At 37.8% G+C, this 18,405-nt stretch overlaps 1 long non-coding RNA gene across 1 annotated transcript; it reads right to left on the bottom strand.

Annotated features, from left to right (window-relative positions):
- Positions 1-4,112: 4,112 nt before the first annotated feature.
- LOC133659297 (uncharacterized) lies at positions 4,113-16,449 on the bottom strand. The gene is made up of 3 exons (XR_009827613.1): positions 16,377-16,449; positions 11,435-11,497; positions 4,113-4,143 (listed from the first exon to the last, which is right to left on the bottom strand). It is a non-coding gene; the product is annotated as an uncharacterized LOC133659297 (long non-coding RNA).
- Positions 16,450-18,405: the final 1,956 nt, after the last annotated feature.

An 18,405-nucleotide genomic window follows, 5' to 3' on the forward strand; every position in this document is an offset into this window, starting at 1 on the left:
CATCATGCAGAGGAAACTCATTTCTGCCGCTGGTATTTGCGACCTTGTCCTTTCGGTCATTACCCAAAGCTCATGACCATAGGTGAGGGTAGGAACGTAGACTGACCGGTAAATCGAGAGCTTCGCCTTCTGGCTCAGCTCCTTCACCACAACAGACCGGTGCAGACACTGCACCAATCCAATATCCATCCATCCATTTTCTACCGCTTGTCCCTTTCGGGGTAGCGGGGGGGGGGGGGTGCTGGAGCCTATCTCAGCTGCATTCGGTACACACTGGACAAGTCAATACCTCATCGCAGGAATAGATAGACAGACAACATTCACACTCACATTGACTAGGGCTAATTTAGTGTTGCCAATCAACCTATCCCCAGGTGCATGTTTTTGGAGGTGGGAGGAGGCCGGAGTACTCGGAGGGAACCCACGCAGTCACGGAGAAAACATGCAAACTCCACACACGCTGGAGCCTATCTCAGCTGCATTCGGGCGGTAGGCGGAGTACACCCTGGACAAGTCGCCACCTCATCACAGGGCCAACACAGTAGACAGACAACATTCACACTCACATTCACAGACTAGGGCCAATTTAGTGTTGCCAATCAACCTATCCCCAGGTGCATGTCTTTGGAAAGATCCCGAGCCCAGGATCGAACCCAGGGCCTTCGTATTGCGAGGCACACGCACTAAACCCTTGTACCACCGTGCCTGCCCAATCCAATATCAACTTTTTAAAAATTGCTTTTATGCATCTGGTGAGATATTTACAATTAATAATTTCAATGATTTTGTTTATAATTTGTTTGCGTATTACTGAATTTCCCGCCAAACCAGTACAACTGTCGTGCCATTGGTCATTTTTGGGGCATTCACTTCCTGTTTGGGGCTAACTCGGTCTATTCAAGTATTTGTTTCAGGTGTTGTCAACTTAAATTAAACGTACATTTACATGTCAGGGTTCTAAAGTCATTAAACAGATATCACACGTATTTCTAACTTATTTGGTGATATACGCCATTGCTGTGGACTTACCTGTCGCGTTTAAAACGTCACTCTAAAGAGTTTCACTTCCGCTTGGAGCGAAGACAAAGCCATGGCCACTTCCTGTATTCATGCTGGTCCTGGAGCGCCCTCCTGTGTTAATTGATGTTACTGCACACACATGTCTACACATTGGAGTTTCTTTTTTTTAACCATCTGTTTGTACTGTGTGAATGCATAAAACAAAAACAAAACACAGAGTGGACACACACACTTTTATTCTTTACAAAATCATTTTTTACACTCTTCTAACAGTCAGCATCTCCTGTTTTGTTCAGATCAATTCCTCCTCCTGGCGTTTTGGCTGTCAACAGTGAATATGTATTTGTATTAATTATACAGTTTAAATTGCCTGTTACCACATGCAATTACTTGTTTACCTTTTTGCCACACATGCGGATCTTTTTACCTGTAAGGTGCAAAACAAATTAGAAGAGGATGATGGTTTGTCAAAAAATAAATAAAACATTTTAAAACATTTAAAAGGCCCACTTTTTTAGATCATCTTTAGGTTCTTAATTTTTTTATGTTGTTATTTTTTATTTTATTAATGGATTTTATTATTTTCCCTGTTTTATGTTTGTATTTTTTCCTTTTTTTATTCTTAATATTTAATGTTCACATATATTTTGAATACACATTTTATATTATTTTGTTTATATTAGCATGTTGTGCTTTACAATAATAGAAGTAGAAAGTGGCAGGCATTGGTATACACAGCATATAATGGTGTTATTATGAAAGACCACAACATTGGATGTAGTACAGGTTTTGTTTCAAGAACTATTTGCAAATTACAACCAGAAACAATCAACATATCTACTTGTGATGCCCCTTTGAATTAATAGACTGATATATTGGGTGGGAATCAAAATAGTAAAATCTGCAAAATGCACGTTTTATTTAATACTCCAAGGTGCCTCTTATGAAAAGTGAAAATGACATATCTTTTTTTTTGGTATAAAGGGAATCTCTTGTTTTTCATCTAAAAGGATTGTTTAAGTGTACGTACTGTATTAATGTGCTCTGTACAATCACCCAGACTTGTCTTCCCACATGTTCGTGCTCTCATTGTGTAACACTCACTATTTCATCAAATGAATAATAATAATATTGCAAACACACACAATGTATTGACTCACCTGCCAGCAAAATAATAGAAAGGAACACAATGACTCCAGTAAAGACCAGGCCTGCAACACGCAGTGTGTAGTAGTCTGCACATAGAAACATTGTCATAGAAAAGTAGAACAACATTCTAACCTTCACTCCTATTATATCTGGCTGCTCTCCAGCGCTCTCCTTCTATCCTCCATCTTTCCTTCAGCGCTTGTTCACTTCATTTGCCCTCTGCTGCTCTTCATCTTTGTTCTCGCTCTCCATCAACGCTTACCCCCTCTGGTTGTTAAAACATTGTTGAATTGAAGCAGTTATAGTTCACTTACCATAAACAAAGTCTGCATCCGGGTCGGCCACAGCACCTATGGCAGGACATTGAGGAGACACCATAAGATAAACAATAAAGATCCTTATAATTCTTAAGTCATATTCTCAATTAAATAGCTAAGTAACAAGTCATATTTTGGGGGGATGATCCGGATAATTTCTACTATGGTACCTTAAGTTTAATTAACAAGGCTGTGTATGGTAGCGGCCCCAGCCCGCCTCCACTCACAGTGACAAAGAGAGCGAATGACTGACGAGAGCGTTCATTCCGTTTCTTTCATTTTGCTACATAAAAAATGTGCACAAGTGCAATGCAAAGAGTGAACCCTTTTGCAGAGAGACGAACAAAAAGAAGACGTTTATTCTTCGACTTATTAGAGGTTATCTACGTCTGTTTGTTAGTTAGCAACATAACTCAAAAAGGTATGGACGGATTTTTGTGACATTTTTAAGAAATGTCATAAATGGGATAAGGAACAAGTGATTACATTTTGGAGATTGATATGGATCAAGGATTTTTTTTTCAGAGTTTCTATATTGGGCAATGGTGCTCTGTGGTCGCCGAGTTCTTTTGTAGGTATGACATTAAAACGCAAATCTACGACCTAAAGCTTTAAATATGAAGCATCTTATTTTTATTGTACTTTAATTTAATTTAAATCATGGATTCCTCCCTCTAAATTAGGTAAGTAGGATAATACCATACAATACTCTATATATATTTTTAAAAAGGACATGAAAAAATAAAACTAAATAAATAAAAAAATACAAAAAATATGCGGCGCAAACGTAGATGAGTTGATGGAAATTGCTTCACAAAATACAATATTCTCGTGCATACATTTCCACATTTTTTCTTTGAAGGAGTGTTTGTCCAACATGTAACTTAATATTATTTTATCTGACATTTATTTATAAAATGTATTGTCATTTTAATTTCATTTGTATTTTATTTCAAATGACTTTTAAAATGTAATTAGGTTTAATTTAATAAGTATAAAATAAGTATAAAACAAGTATAAAATAAGTATACAAGCGTGATTTTAAAAAGTAACAAAAAAAGACTGGTGATTTAAATAAATCCAGATGAATGGCTGGAAAGTAATGTTATTTTAACTGACATTTATTTATCAAATGTAATGTCATTTTAATTTCCTTTTTTATTTTATGTCAAATGACTTTTAAAATGTAATTAGGTTTAATTTAATAAGTATAAAAGCATGCTTTTAAAAAGTAACCAAAAAAACTGGTGATCTAAATAAATCCAGATGAATGGCTGGAGAGTAAAGGAAAATTAAGGAAAATAACAGATAATACGTCATACAGGTCAATGCACAGGCTAATAATTTTGGTCACCTTTGTGACAAGAATCAATTAAGTGAAATATACAAAAAATAACACCTCTCAATTCATTTGTACACCACTGCATGTAATACATACACAGATGTTGATTAATAACTGTTGTCTCCATAAAGGCTTTGTCACGTTTGATTGTGCATGTATACTATGATTGTCAAAGTTTCATCTTAATTCTACCCTACAAATAATAGGTGGAAAACCGTCATAGTGTTCTATTATTCCATTCTCCTTCTTCTATCAGCAGCTTTTGTGCCTCCTACCTTTAGGGGACGACATGTTTGCTCTTTTCTGTCAGCGAAGCTGTGGGCACAAACAAGAATGGATAAAAGACATGCGACGCATTAACAGCAGCAGCTGGTAAACCATCCGTGTGCGTGCGGTTAATCAGTTATAATGGACATTAGGTATGAGATGTGTAACATGTTAGCTGTGATGCAAATAATATGTTTTTGAGTGTAAACTTCAAATGTCCTCACAAATGAAGGAAGCTCATTTGTGAACAAGGAGGAGTTTTTGTGACATTGATACTATCATGCATGCCCCAATTCTCATTTTGACCTTCAGTCACAAAGTGAAAATGTTCCTTTTCATGGATTTCACTTCACTCATTGCTTATAGGCCCCAGCCGTCTTGCTTGAGGGCATTCCTGACAGTTATTCATTAATACTTCACAGCTACCATGTTCATTAACCTTGACCTTTGCACACTTGGATGGCTGAGGGACTGAGGAAAAGTAGTGATACCACATTAGAAGAAAACATTGTCTCCATTTTTTGAATTTTGTATTTATTTATTTGTAATTTATTTTCAATATCTTTATAATTTTTTGTATTTTTTTTTTGTTTTTAATTACATTTTTTTTTAACACTTTTCTCTGTGAAGGTTATTGGTACAGGTTCTCTTGTCTGTTCTTTCCCTTTAAGACGTTTTTTGAACAGGAAGTAAGCAAACTATCAATGACGGGTGAGCCAGGCAGAAAATTTAAAGAATTCATTAAATTCTGTCTCTTCCTACTCCTTTTCAGACATGTTGAAACTGTGCAACTGTAAACATGCGATGTTCTTAAATGTAACTTGTTTATTAAATAAACCCAGTAACGTTACCTTATTTTGGCGGGGTTGACACAATTATTTACAATAGTGTTCTGTACCTTCTGAGACTAGTTTTACATCAAAAACAGATCAAAAGGTTTAGATTCTAATGCATGCAAATGTTGTCGTTTCAGTAAACATTAGTTAGAGAAATCAAAAGTAATCAGAATCAGACATACTTTATTAATCCTTATTAATAAGCAATAAGCAATACAATGAACAACAAGTACCAACTTTGATAACATATATACAAGACAAACAATATTTACATGATAAGTTTACCATTATAAGTAACTCACCTGAGGTGCACAAGTTGTTTAACCTTCTTTTCAGGTGTGTGTTGCACGGTCAGTGTGTGTGCAGAAGACCACCCTCTAACACAAAAACTATTTTCCCCGCCTACAGCCACATTAGAGCCTCTGGATCAGTTATATATTTGTAGTGTAGTCATAAAGTAAGAACACTGGGGCCAATAAAGAGAAGTTCTGTCAACCTTTGGAATCAGGAGGGCACCAGGAACTACTACAATTATTATTAGTAGTACAATGGTAACTTTTAAGACACACTTTAGCGTCTGAATGTTGGACATCCCATGATACAAACCCCTGACAGAGATCATTTCTTTGGACCCTGCTCCAATAATTCTAGTACTGAGATCCACAATGCTTTTATCGCTCTTGCTTTGTCGTTGCGTCACATAGTGGGCGGGGCACATTTTGACGTAGAATACCGTATCAATCAGTCAATCACAATTGAATTGTAAAGCACTTAATCACAAGTGCCTCAAAGGATTTCATAAACTGCAACGGCGTCCCCTAATCTGAACCCACATTCGGGCAAGGAACAACTTTGGTAAAGGAGCCGCAGGTGTGGGGATCCCCCTAGGGGTAACCGGCTACAAAGGAGGTCGACTGAGTACGATTATTCAAATTAATCGATAACGTGAGTCTCCAGTCCATGGGGAAACCAACAGAGAGCTGCAATAACAAAGTACCCTGTGAAAACTATCAATAGTTACATACTATAGCCTTGGGCGGGTAATTAATGTAAAGATGTAAAGATTAGCTATCACTCTTCGTGGTCATGTTAATTTTGAAGAAAAATAAACAAAGGATGACGGACATACTTAGTCAACAGGTATGCATGTCACACTAAGAGTGGTCGTATAAACAACGCCAACACTGTCATAAACCTGTGCCACATAGTGAAACCACACTAAGCAATAATGACAAACACATTTCGGGAGAATGACATAAACACAACAAAACAAATTCCCAGAATTCCTTGCAGCACCAACTCTTACGGGACTCCACAATAGATAACGTGAGACTCCAGTCCATGGGGAAACTAAGACTTGAACAAACTTTAATGATCCACAATGGAAATTGTTCCACACAGTAGCTCAGATACAAAGGATGGAAAGTGTAAGGATGGAAAGGACAATGCAGGTATGAAATAGACTAAAAAATTACCGTAGTAGCAATATAAAATATAACATATATGTAATATTTACATAATATATGTACAGTATATGAAATATACTGATATATTATATTATATGTTTATATCATATATACAATACATACCAATTACCAAGTACAATATTACAGTATATGTTACAGCTGCAGCATCTAATAGAGAGTAGATCCAGCAGAAAATAGAAACCAACATAGGGCTGTAATCACAATGAACCCTGTGAAAACTGTACATACATACAGTATAACACTTGTAAGTACGTGTATTCAAAAAAGATAGATTACAATATGAAACAAATTAGATTGACCGTGTTCGCCTGGTAGACCGATGGTAGAATGTTAGAATGTACAAAAGGAAGCTCTTTAAGATTTATATTTTCTGTTTGCGCTCTTATCTCTTGTACTTCCGATTACTAAACCTCCGGTTGTTACATGACATACATTTATAACGTTCCAAAATGTCTAGAAAATTATTTTCATGTGAAAACATGTTAGACATACAAGCATTTAACAGGTAATTTTCTTTTAAATAAACCAAAATATACACATATACTTCTTGTAGCACACACACATAGACATCTTATAAGCAGACGCAGCATCGAGCGCTACTGCCTACTGGCGCTGACGAGACGCGGGGCCTCCATCTTGGAGTGGTGATCCGCTCCACTCAGTGCAATTCATTTGGCAGGAACAATGAATTGTCAGCGCAGTCAATTCATCTTACCTCACTGAATACCACTGATTTTCACGCGTTTTTTTTGTCATACGTGTAGCTATGATAAAGGACACATGTTTTATTATACATAGTTTGCTTAACAGTAATATAATATTCTTGTATGCAATAAGTGACCAGACGTCCGAGATCAAAACTGGGAATATAATCCCAGAGAAGGGGGGGAAAAAACGGTCAGCTATTTTTAAATTGAAGAAACAATATGATTAGGTTATATAAACATGCATATATCCTACATAAACAATGTATGAATACATTATATATCTATATATCTTAGGGACCTATAGACTGTAACTCTGTTGCTGCAGCAGCAGAGAGTTTATTATGTCTTGACACTTTGTATTGATATTTTGTATTACATTCTTCCCTTAAATGATAATGTTTACAGTGATTGTTTTATATGTATTTATTATGTATGTTGCTTTGGATAATAGCGTCTGCCAAATACTTAAACATAAACATATATAAACACCGGAAAGTCTTTATATCAGCTAAAACCACCAATCTGTTTCACTGGATTCAGAATAAAACCACATTTTGTCTTACCCAACAATGTTAGTATTTGAATATTGTTACTTGAAGACTTATTCCTGGTTACAATTATACTGTTAAGAAAGTATTGTCTTATACTTTGCCTAAAATGAGAATGCATCATAATCAGTGGCGGCTGGTGAATTTTGTTTTAGGTGGGGCTGAAAGTTTGTAAACCAAACCCCTGTAGGGGGGTCATCCTCCCCCAGAAGATTTCTTTGTGATGTTCACATACAAATGAAGCATTCTGGTGCATTCTGACAAAATAATGAAGCCAAAATAGAACATTTCATAGGTTTGCAGAGAACTATATACAATATGCACACTGAAGGCATGATGCCACCATAGGTTTGCAGATAACTATATACAATATGCACACTGAAGGCTAAATTTAGACGTGTATAATACTGTATAGCCACTGTCCATCTGATTGTCTAGTTAGCTACGATTTCAGTACTATTAAAGATCTTTGCTCCTTCTCAACTCTGTGGCAATATTCTTTTCACAAAATACAACCAATAGTCTGTTAATGTTAAATCTTACTTGTGAAAAGTAATCCCCCGATTCCTATTTTCAACAGTCCGCTCATTTGAGCAGGAAAACGCTGAACACCAGCCCGGCATCTTTGTTTTCTACCTGTCAACTGTCAGTTTAGGCTGCTCGCCGGCTCCTCATCACCACTTCAAGATGGCGGCCGAATTTCTCGCGTCACAGCAGCCAATGCTGCGTCGACTTATAAGATGTCTATGCACACGCGCGCGCACACACACACACGACTTGGGACACTCTTCTTCTAATGCCAAGTGACGTAGAAAAGACCCAACCTAACAACGAGTGCGCTCTCTATTGGCCTATATCTTTGTAGCGTCATTATCTCTCAAGGGAGCCAACAACATACATGTAGGTAGGTTAATAAAAGATGTTCTACTATACCACAAATACGTTACAGTAATCGAGACGAGACGTAACGAACACATGAATAATGATCTCAGAGGACAAAATGGGACAAATGTTTGTGATATTATGGACATTAAAGAAGGCTGTTTTTAGTAACACTCTTAATATGTGACAGAAATGGGAGAGTTAAGTCAAAGATAATATCGAGATTCTTTACCGAGTCTCGTTGTGTAATTGTTTGGTTGTCAAATGTTAAGGTGGTTTTATTAAATAAGTGCCAGTGTCGTGCATGTGGGCGGAGCTCTGTGCCTTGTTCAGACAGCGGCAGCACTTCCGCGTTATTAGCCGTGTTGTTACTGAAAACCAGTAACTAGCTACAGTTACTAGTTACTTTATTTCAAAAGTAACTCAGTTACTTACACCAAAAATTAATGCGTTACTGTGAAAAGTAACTATTTAGTTACTTACAGTGTTGGGACTAACGTGTTACTAAGTAACGTGTTACTGTAACGCTGTTAGTTTCGGTGGTAACTAGTAATCTAACGCGTTATTTTTTTATATACCGTAACTCAGTTACCGTTACTGCATGATGCGTTACTGCGTTATTTTACGTTATTTTTATGTAGTATCGGCTAGAAACTGAAGATCTGACTGTGTTTTATTGGAGCGCTCCGGTGGAAAAGAAGAGGCGTGCTTTCCCCCACCCACAGAAAGCACGCCTCCCCACCCACAGAAAGCACGTCACTCACCTCTCATGCTGTCATATCTTAAAGGGCCACACACACACACACACACACACATACGCTACTCTCATAACAACTAACAAGACATCATGGCGAAGCCAGAAGTCGAGTTTTTTAACATGGAGACATTCTCAATACTTTTCTTTTGTCCAGCACAAAGAAAATAACATTTTAGTTAAATGTAAGTTGTGTCTTGGATCAAAGATCCTATCTACTTAGAGTTAAAGTTAAAGTGCCATTATGTTGCAGCTATTTAAAATAGTTTTGTCAATTTTTTCTGGCCTGAAATAAATTGGCCCTTTGAAACATATCTTTGTCTTTGTGTGTTGTATGTAGACCACATTGTTTGTGTGTTGTATGTAGACCACATTGCTTTCTGAGTTCAGTGATGCAAATGCATGTCAAGTTGATCAACAGATTGTATTATTCTCCAGTGCAATAACAGTACTGAAATGAAGGCTAAAAGGGCATTAATGGGAGCCTTAAAAAAAGGGGGAAAAAAAGAAGTAACTAAATAGTTACTTTTCACAGTAACGCATTACTTTTTGGTGTAAGTAACTGAGTTAGTAACTGAGTTTCTTTTGAAATAAAGTAACTAGTAATTGTAACTAGTTACTGGTTTTCAGTAACTAACCCAACACTGGTTACTTATATATATTTTTATTTTTTTTAAGGCCCCGTTTAATGCCCTTTTAGCCTTCATTTCAGTACTGTTATTGCACTGGAGAATAATACAATCTGTTGATCAACTTGACATGCATTTGCATCACTGAACTCTGCTAAGCAATGTGGTCTGCATACAACACACAAAGACAAAGATATGTTTCAAAGGGCCGATTTGTTTCAGGCCACAACAAATTCACAAAACTATTTAAAATAGCTGCAACATAACATACATAAGTAACAAACAGCATAATAACAACACAGCTGTAAACCAAGGAAGGCACACACTACATACAAACACAAAGCCTAACCAGGCGTTTTTTTCAGAAATAAAATCATGTCTGAAGCCCAGAACACTCTACACATACCCCCAGTTTTAGTTTAGAGAAAAGGAAAGATTGGCCTGGCCCACTAGGATCCCTCTTTATGTTTGTGAACTTTTTAGTCTATACATTTAGAGTGATGTGATAATCAAACACTCTAGAAGTCTAGAATGAAAGAATATATAAGAGAATTGACAGTGTGTGTACCTTCAGTGCGCAGTGCCTCGTTAAAATCCAGCCGCTGTTGCTTAGGAGGTGATCGTGTGTCTCTCTTTACTAGCTTTGTCGAAGCATGTTGCTTTTGTAGCTGTTTCAGCAGATTTGAATTGCTAGGATAGGATCTTTGATCCAAGACAACTTACATTTAACTAAACTGTTATGTTCTTTGTGGTCGACAAAAGAAAAGTAGTTAGAATATCTCCATGTTAAGAAACTCGACTTTGGCTCTGCCATGTCTTGTGTTAGTAAACACAGACACGCCCCCCCCCCTCCCCCGCCCCACACACAGAGCAGCGCGCCTCTTCTCCGTCGCCTTTTCTGCAGCTCTCCAATAAAACACACTCAGATCCTGTCAGTTTCTAGCCGATACTACATAAAAAATAACGTAAAATAACGCTGTAACGCATCATGTAGTAATGGTAACTGAGTTACTGAACATAAAAAAATAACGCGTTAGATTACTATTTACCACCGAAAGTAACATTACTTTGTAACGCGTTAGTCCCAACACTGGTTATTAGCGATGTCAATGATTATAAGTATTATGTATACCCTACTAACTTTTTTTTGTGATTAATAACATGAGTCCATGTCCATTTTTGTTGTTGATGATGCTAAGTAGCTACAGAATAAAACACATAATGTTAGTACATAAATTGAGGAAAATAGAGGAAGGGGACACATTTTATGGCAGCACAGAAATATGCTAAAATATTATGTATCCCCTACTAACTTTTTTTGTGATTAATAACATGAGTCCAAATTCACAATTTTTGTTGTTGATGATGCTAAGTATCTACAGAATAAAACACATAATGTTAGTACATCAATTGAGGAAAATAGAGGGGGACACACACACACACACATTTTATGGCAGCACAGAAATATGTTAAAATATTATGTATCCCCTACTAACCTTTTTTGTGATTAATAACATGAGTCCAAATTCACAATTTTTGTTGTTGGTGATGCTAAGTATCTACAGAATAAAACACATAATGTTAGTACATCAATTGTGGAAAATAGAAGGGGGGGGGCACATTTTATGGCAGCACAGAAATCTGTTAAAATATTATGTATCCCCTACTAACTTTTTTTGTGATTAATAACATGAGTCCAAATTCACAATTTTTATTGTTGATGATGCTAAGTATCTACAGAATAAAACACATAATGTTAGTACATCAATTGAGGAAAATAGAGGGACACACACACACACACACACACATTTTATGGCAGCACAGAAATATGTTAAAATATTATGTATCCCCTATTAACTTTTTTTGTGATTAATAACATGAGTCCAAATTCACAATTTTTGTTGTTGATGATGCTAAGCATCGACAGAATAAAACACATAATGTTAGTACATCAATTGTGGAAAATAGAGGGGGGAGGGTTCGGGGGGGGGGGGGGGCACATTTTATGGCAGCACAGAAATATGTTAAAATATTATGTATCCCCTACTAACTTTTTTTGTGATTAATAACATGAGTCCAAATTCACAATTTTTATTGTTGATGATGCTAAGTATCTACAGAATAAAACACATAATGTTAGTACATCAATTGAGGAAAATAGAGGGACACACACACACACACACACACACACACACACACACACACACACACACGCACACACACACACACACACACATTTTATGGCAGCACAGAAATATGTTAAAATATTATGTATCCCCTACTAACTTTTGTTGTGATTAATAACATGAGTCCAAATTCACAATTTTTGTTGTTGATGATGCTAAGTATCTACAGAATAAAACACATAATGTTAGTACATCAATTGAGGAAAATAGAGGGACACACACACACACACACACACACACACATTTTATGGCAGCACAGAAATATGTTAAAATATTATGTATCCCCTACTAACTTTTTTTGTGATTAATAACATGAGTCCAAATTCACAATTTTTGTTGTTGATGATGCTAAGTATCTACAGAATAAAACACATAATGTTAGTACATCAATTTAGGAAAATAGAGAGGGGGGGGAGACGACACATTTTATGGCAGCACAGATATATTTTAAAATATTATGTATCCCCTACTAACTTTTTTTGTGATTAATAACATGAGTCCAAATTCACAATTTCTGTTGTTGATGATGCTAAGTATCTACAGAATAAAACACGTAATGTTAGTACATCAATTGAGGAAAATAGAGGGGGGAACACATTTTATGGCAGCACAAATATTTAACGTATGTTAAAATATTATGTATCCCCTACTAACTTTTTTTGTAATTCATAAAATGAATCCAAATTCACAAGTTTTGTACAATGCCAATATAATCCACATGATGTTAGTAAATAGCTTGAGGGATTTACGTGGGACACATATTTTCTGGCATGGAATACGTGTTTGTTTTGTTTTTTACCCTTATTTAACCAAATAGATCTGCTGTAACAGCCGTGCATGCATGACTTATTCTTTAAATAACTTGGTGTGTATGTAATGTTTAGTGTCTTAGAGATTGTCACACAGGTCATTCATTTCATTTTCATTTTTTATTTATCTCCTTCATTGACGTGCATTTTTGATCAATAGACAATTAAACTTTAGCAACTTAACACATATTTACACACCTATGCTTGAGAAGGAACAGGGTGAAGACAATCTTATATTTCGTGCCCCCTTCAACATAATAAGTAGTCTTACTTAATGGATAGCTCAGATTCACAAGCATACAAACCAAACAAATACATCCAAATATAATGAAAACAAACAAAAAACACACAAAAAAACCCAACAAGTGCAAAACTTCATGAAGTACAAACCGAACAAAAAAAGTAATACACACCTCACGGGATGATACAAAACAAATACAAAACCAGACAAAAAATAAGTAAAATAATAAATATAAAGCAAAATGTAGACACTCGTGGCTTGTAGAAAGGTACTAAGGTCTTTTAATTATGACTCAAGTCTTTCAATTTTGTCCATCATTTCAAATAGCTCAGTCTTTGAGCATTCCTCCTATAGATTTCTTCAAACATATTGTGCTTGTTAGTGTTTACCATGTCACGTACAGAAAATTGCATTTCATTTTGTGCTGTTTCCTGTTCCTTTAACTCCTGCATTTTGGACTTTTCCTGTTTCAATGCCATTTCGCTCCCTGCATCCATCTTTCTTCATTTTCTTTTACTGTCATGTCTTTTTTCTCTAACAAGCAATATACCTTCTTAATTTCCCCCTCACAATGATGCAATACTTCTTTCTGTACTGCACTTCTACTGTATTTCCCTCTTGTTTTTCATAGTTTGTTTTTTTTGCCCTTTGATTCGGGCCTCTTTGGGACTGTGCAACAAGGAGTAGCACTTTCAGGACTTATCCAGTGCTTTTTTGTGAACTTTTGGATCTGCCTCATGGGAGCCTTTTGCACCAGAGACCAGCTGCTGGCTCTATGCCATAATGGTGTCCGTATGGGGCTTTGAAGTTAACGTTAGCATCGGGATGGATGAGCGTGTCTAAGCACGTATTGGACACTTTGGCTTTCCTGGATAGATTCTCGCTCATCTGCTGGACATTGGCCGAGAGCTATTTGGCAGCCTAAGACTGAGACTGCTTCTTTTGTTGCTTTATTGCAGGGGTGGGCGAACGTTTTGGCTTAGGGGCCACATTGGCTTTTGATATTTGATGTTTTCTTTGGTTGCTTTATTGCAGGGGTGGGCAAACATTTTGGCTTAGGGGCCACATTGGCTTTTGATATTTTTGTCACGTGTGGGTTGCAACTTACTGCAGGATTCGTTCCCCCGGGATGCAAACGGACCACTCCGGACAGGACGTGCAGGTAGGAACCTGATTTATTTGTCGAAATCAAACAAGTACCAAGAACGGAAAACAAGCCAGAGGAAAAACGTGCCGATCGCACTGGGCGCTAAAGCTAACACTTAGCATAGACTAGAGATAAGGAATACTCACGTAACTGTGGCAAGAAGCAAACAATGAAGCCAGGCCGACTCACCGGCAAAGGCAGGATTAAATAGTCCCTCTGATTAGTGCTCGGGAAACAGGTGAGCGTCCCGAGCACCAATCAGAGACAGGTGGAAACAGTAAGTACCCATGGTAACTAAAAACAAACAAGGGTGCACAAAAAACGGAACTAAGGGAGTTCAAAACTAACAGATTATAACAACACATGATCCGGGCTACGGATCGTCACAATTTGATGCTTTCTTTGGTTGCTTTATTGCAGGGGTGATTAAACGTTTTGGCTTTGGAGTCACATTGGCTTTTGATATTTGACATAGGGGCGGGGCAAGCACATGATGCATTTCAAAGCATATCATATCAGTTAGAACTAAGGCTCCTCAAACATGGGCTATTTTAATCATAATATATCTATTTTCAACAATAATTACATCAGAACATCAAAGAAACAAAAAAATTGTATTACAGGGTCAACACTTAGTGGGAGCAGTGTTGTTGATCACCCTTTTTGCCAGTGCGTCGAAGTATAGTATCAGTTTTGTTGTGGCAATTCTCAAAGCAGATCTTTGCTCAATTCTTTTTTTAAATATTGGCGGGCCGGATTAAAGGGACCAACGGGCCGTAGTAGAGTTTGCCCACCCCTTCTTTATTGGGTCTGTTCCTGTCTCTAGCCCTGCTGCCCCCTACACCAGCAGACAATGGCGTGGAGCACTGCAGAGGCCACCGCAGTGTATGTGAGGGTTGAAATTCTGGTTTTGTTTTGTTTGGTGTTTGACTATGCATGGTGAAAGTGTGTGTAAGATGTATTATTTATTGCTCATTTGTTCCTCTATGTAGAAATGGCTCCGCTGTAGTAATGTAATTTCAGTTCTTATGTGTCTTGTACATGTTAAGAATGGACAAATAAAGCTCCGATTAGTGGCTGCTGTCGGCAGGAGCTCTGTGCTCTTGTGTCATCCTTTTGTGTTCCTGATGTTTCCCTCTTTGTTTTGTTGTGGGTTTTTTTGCCTTTTGGTTCGGGACCCTTTGGGACTGTGTGACAAGGGGTGGCCCTTTTGTGACGTATGCGGTGCTTTTTTGTGAACTTCTGGATCTGCCTCTCGGGAGCCTTTTGGCCATGGAGAACAGCTGCTGGGTCTCTGCCACACCAGAGTTCGTTTGGAGAGACGGGAGGAGATGCAGATGAAGAGACAGGGCTGTGGAGCTGGCGCTGAGCAGACTGGACACTGGCCGAGAGTTGGTGGGTGGCCGAGGGTGGAGTTGGCTCTCTTGGTTGCTTTGTTGGGTCTGCTCCTGTCCCTGGCCATGCTCCCCCCACCCCAGCAGACGATGGCGTGGAACACCGTAGAGGCCACCACAGTGTATATGTTTTTTGTTGTTGTTGTTAAACGTTTGTGGCTGTGTGTAGAAGTGGCTGATTGCATCAGCTCTGCTCGTTTAATGTCTTTAATATCCTTTGTGTTCTTTGATATTTCCCTCTTACACACATTTATACCCCCATTATTTACTTTTTACTTTTTAAATTCGATCTCAACTCTGTACACTGCTGCTGGAATTTTTATTTTCCTGAGGGAACTCTCCTGAAGGAATCAATAAAGTACTATCTATCTACGTTTATGTGTGCTATGGCTATGATTTTTTTTCTTCCTTGGCCTCAGTCTGGACCCCCTCTCCAGGGGCCCAGGTTTAGACTGAATATTTTTTTCTCTCTCAACTCTTTCAACTTAAAATAATTAGCAGCTTTAAGCACAAGGCATTCAGTGAATCCGCAATTAATGTCTTGCAAATTTAAATGACCACAAGTATACAGTACCTTGCACACACACTATACCTAATGACAAATTGTGATTTTTTGTTTTTGTTTGTCTTTTTAAATGTAATTAAGGAATAAATAACTTACTGTTGTTGGTTTATGCAGTATATACTGTAGTTCTCTCAATAGCTCTGGAAAGCAGTCCATCAGTAACTGAGCTGTCACTGTCCAGCCGACGTACTCTGTTTCCCTCTGTTGGACATTCCGCAAACTGCACTTCGAAGCCCAGAGAAATTATGCAGTTGGCTGTTTTTTTCGCCGACAGTCAGACAAGCCCATCAATGGGGTTAGGGTTAGTCACCACCTCATCACAGGGCCAACACAGATAGACAACATTTACACTCACACACCACCTCATCACAGGGCCAACACAGATAGACAACATTCACACTCACAATCACACCCTAGGGCCAATCAACCTATCCCCAGGTGCATGTCTTTGGAGGTGGGAGGAAGCCGGAGTACCCGGAGGGAACCCACGGGGAGAACATGCAAACTCCACACAGAAAGAAAACACGAGGCTCGAACCCAGGACCTTCGTATTGTGAGGCACACGCACTAATAACCCCTGTTCCACCATGCTGCCCGCATGTTGCTACCATACCGTATTTTTTCCACAGAAGAAGCCAGCAAATGTTGTTTAAAAAACGTTATTTACACAAACAAAATACAATGAATATATTTTATTTTTTATTTAATCTCTTTTTATGCAGGAAAAAATCCCATTGAGATTAAAAACCTTTTCAAGGGAGTCCTGGCCAAGAGGCAGCAGAGTTACACATTAAAATGACAGGATGGACAGCAAGTAAGACAGTTGCAGATAACTGAGGCTCCTTCAAATGATCTCAGTGTAGATTTAAAAGCATTTAAGGATAACAATTCAGTCAGCCTCCAGTCTCTTTGTATCATGTTCCAAGCACAAGGGGCTGCATAGACAAAAGCTTTTTTCCCTTGTTCAGTGTGAGTAAAAGGGACAGAGAGCAACAGCCGATCGTTGGATCTCAGTGCATAAGAGTTTGTACTTCTCTGTGAAATCAATGCACAAATATTTTTAGGCAATAGTCCCAGAAGAGCCTTGTAAATTTAAGTGTACCAATGACACTGTCTCCAAATGCAGTGTTTTTCACCTACTTGGGTTAAATATATTTTTTGCAAACCAGTAATTATAGTCTGCAAATGATGCGTTGTTGTTGGGTGTCGGTGCTGTTTAGAGCTCGGCAGAGTAACCGTGTAATACTCTTCCATATCAGTAGGTGGCAGCCGGTAGCTAATAGCTTTGTAGATGTAGGAAACAGCGGGAGGCAGTGTGAAGGTAAAAAGGTATCTATCTAATGCTTAAACCAAAAATAAACAAAAGGTGAGTGCCTCTAAGAAAATGCATTGGAGCTTAGGGAAGGCTATGCAGAACAAAACTAAAACTGAACTGGCTACAAAGTAAACAAAAACAGAATGCTGGACGACAGCAAAGACTTACTGTGGAGCAAAGACTTACTGTGGAGCAAAGACGGCGTCCACAAAGTATATCCGAACATGACATGACAATCAACAATGTTCCCACAAAGAAGGATAAAAACAACTGAAATATTCTTGATTGCTAAAACAAAGTAGATGCAGGAAATATACCAAAAAAAGAGAAAAAGCCACCAAAATAGGAGCGCAAGACAAGAACTAAAACACTACACACAGGAAAACAGCAAAAAAGTCAAAATAAGTCAGGGCGTGATATGACAGGTGGTGACAGTACTTTGAGACAAAAGCTATAGTGATGCATGCTTGGTTTAAAGTCATATTCAACAATTGCAACAACAACTTTTTACTGTCAACTGAGTTTAATTTTTTAATGATTTCTGCTGGTGGTGTGCCTCCAGATTTTTTCAACGCAAAAAATGTGCTTAGGCTCAAAAAAGGTTGAAAAACACTGTCCTAATGGACTAATGCTCTGCCAAATTAATGAACGAATACATTTGACCACCAAGATCGTCTTTAAGCTAACCATATCTGGCTAGAAATAGAGTGGTTTGAGTAGATTTGGTGGTAGTGGGGGTGTATTTTGTAGCGTCCCGGAAGAGTTAGTGCTGCAAAGGATTCTGGGTATTTGTTCTGTTGTGTTTATGTG

The sequence above is a fragment of the Entelurus aequoreus genome, linkage group LG10, assembly GCF_033978785.1.
Source record: "Entelurus aequoreus isolate RoL-2023_Sb linkage group LG10, RoL_Eaeq_v1.1, whole genome shotgun sequence".
Classification (NCBI taxonomy): Eukaryota; Metazoa; Chordata; class Actinopteri; order Syngnathiformes; family Syngnathidae; genus Entelurus; species Entelurus aequoreus.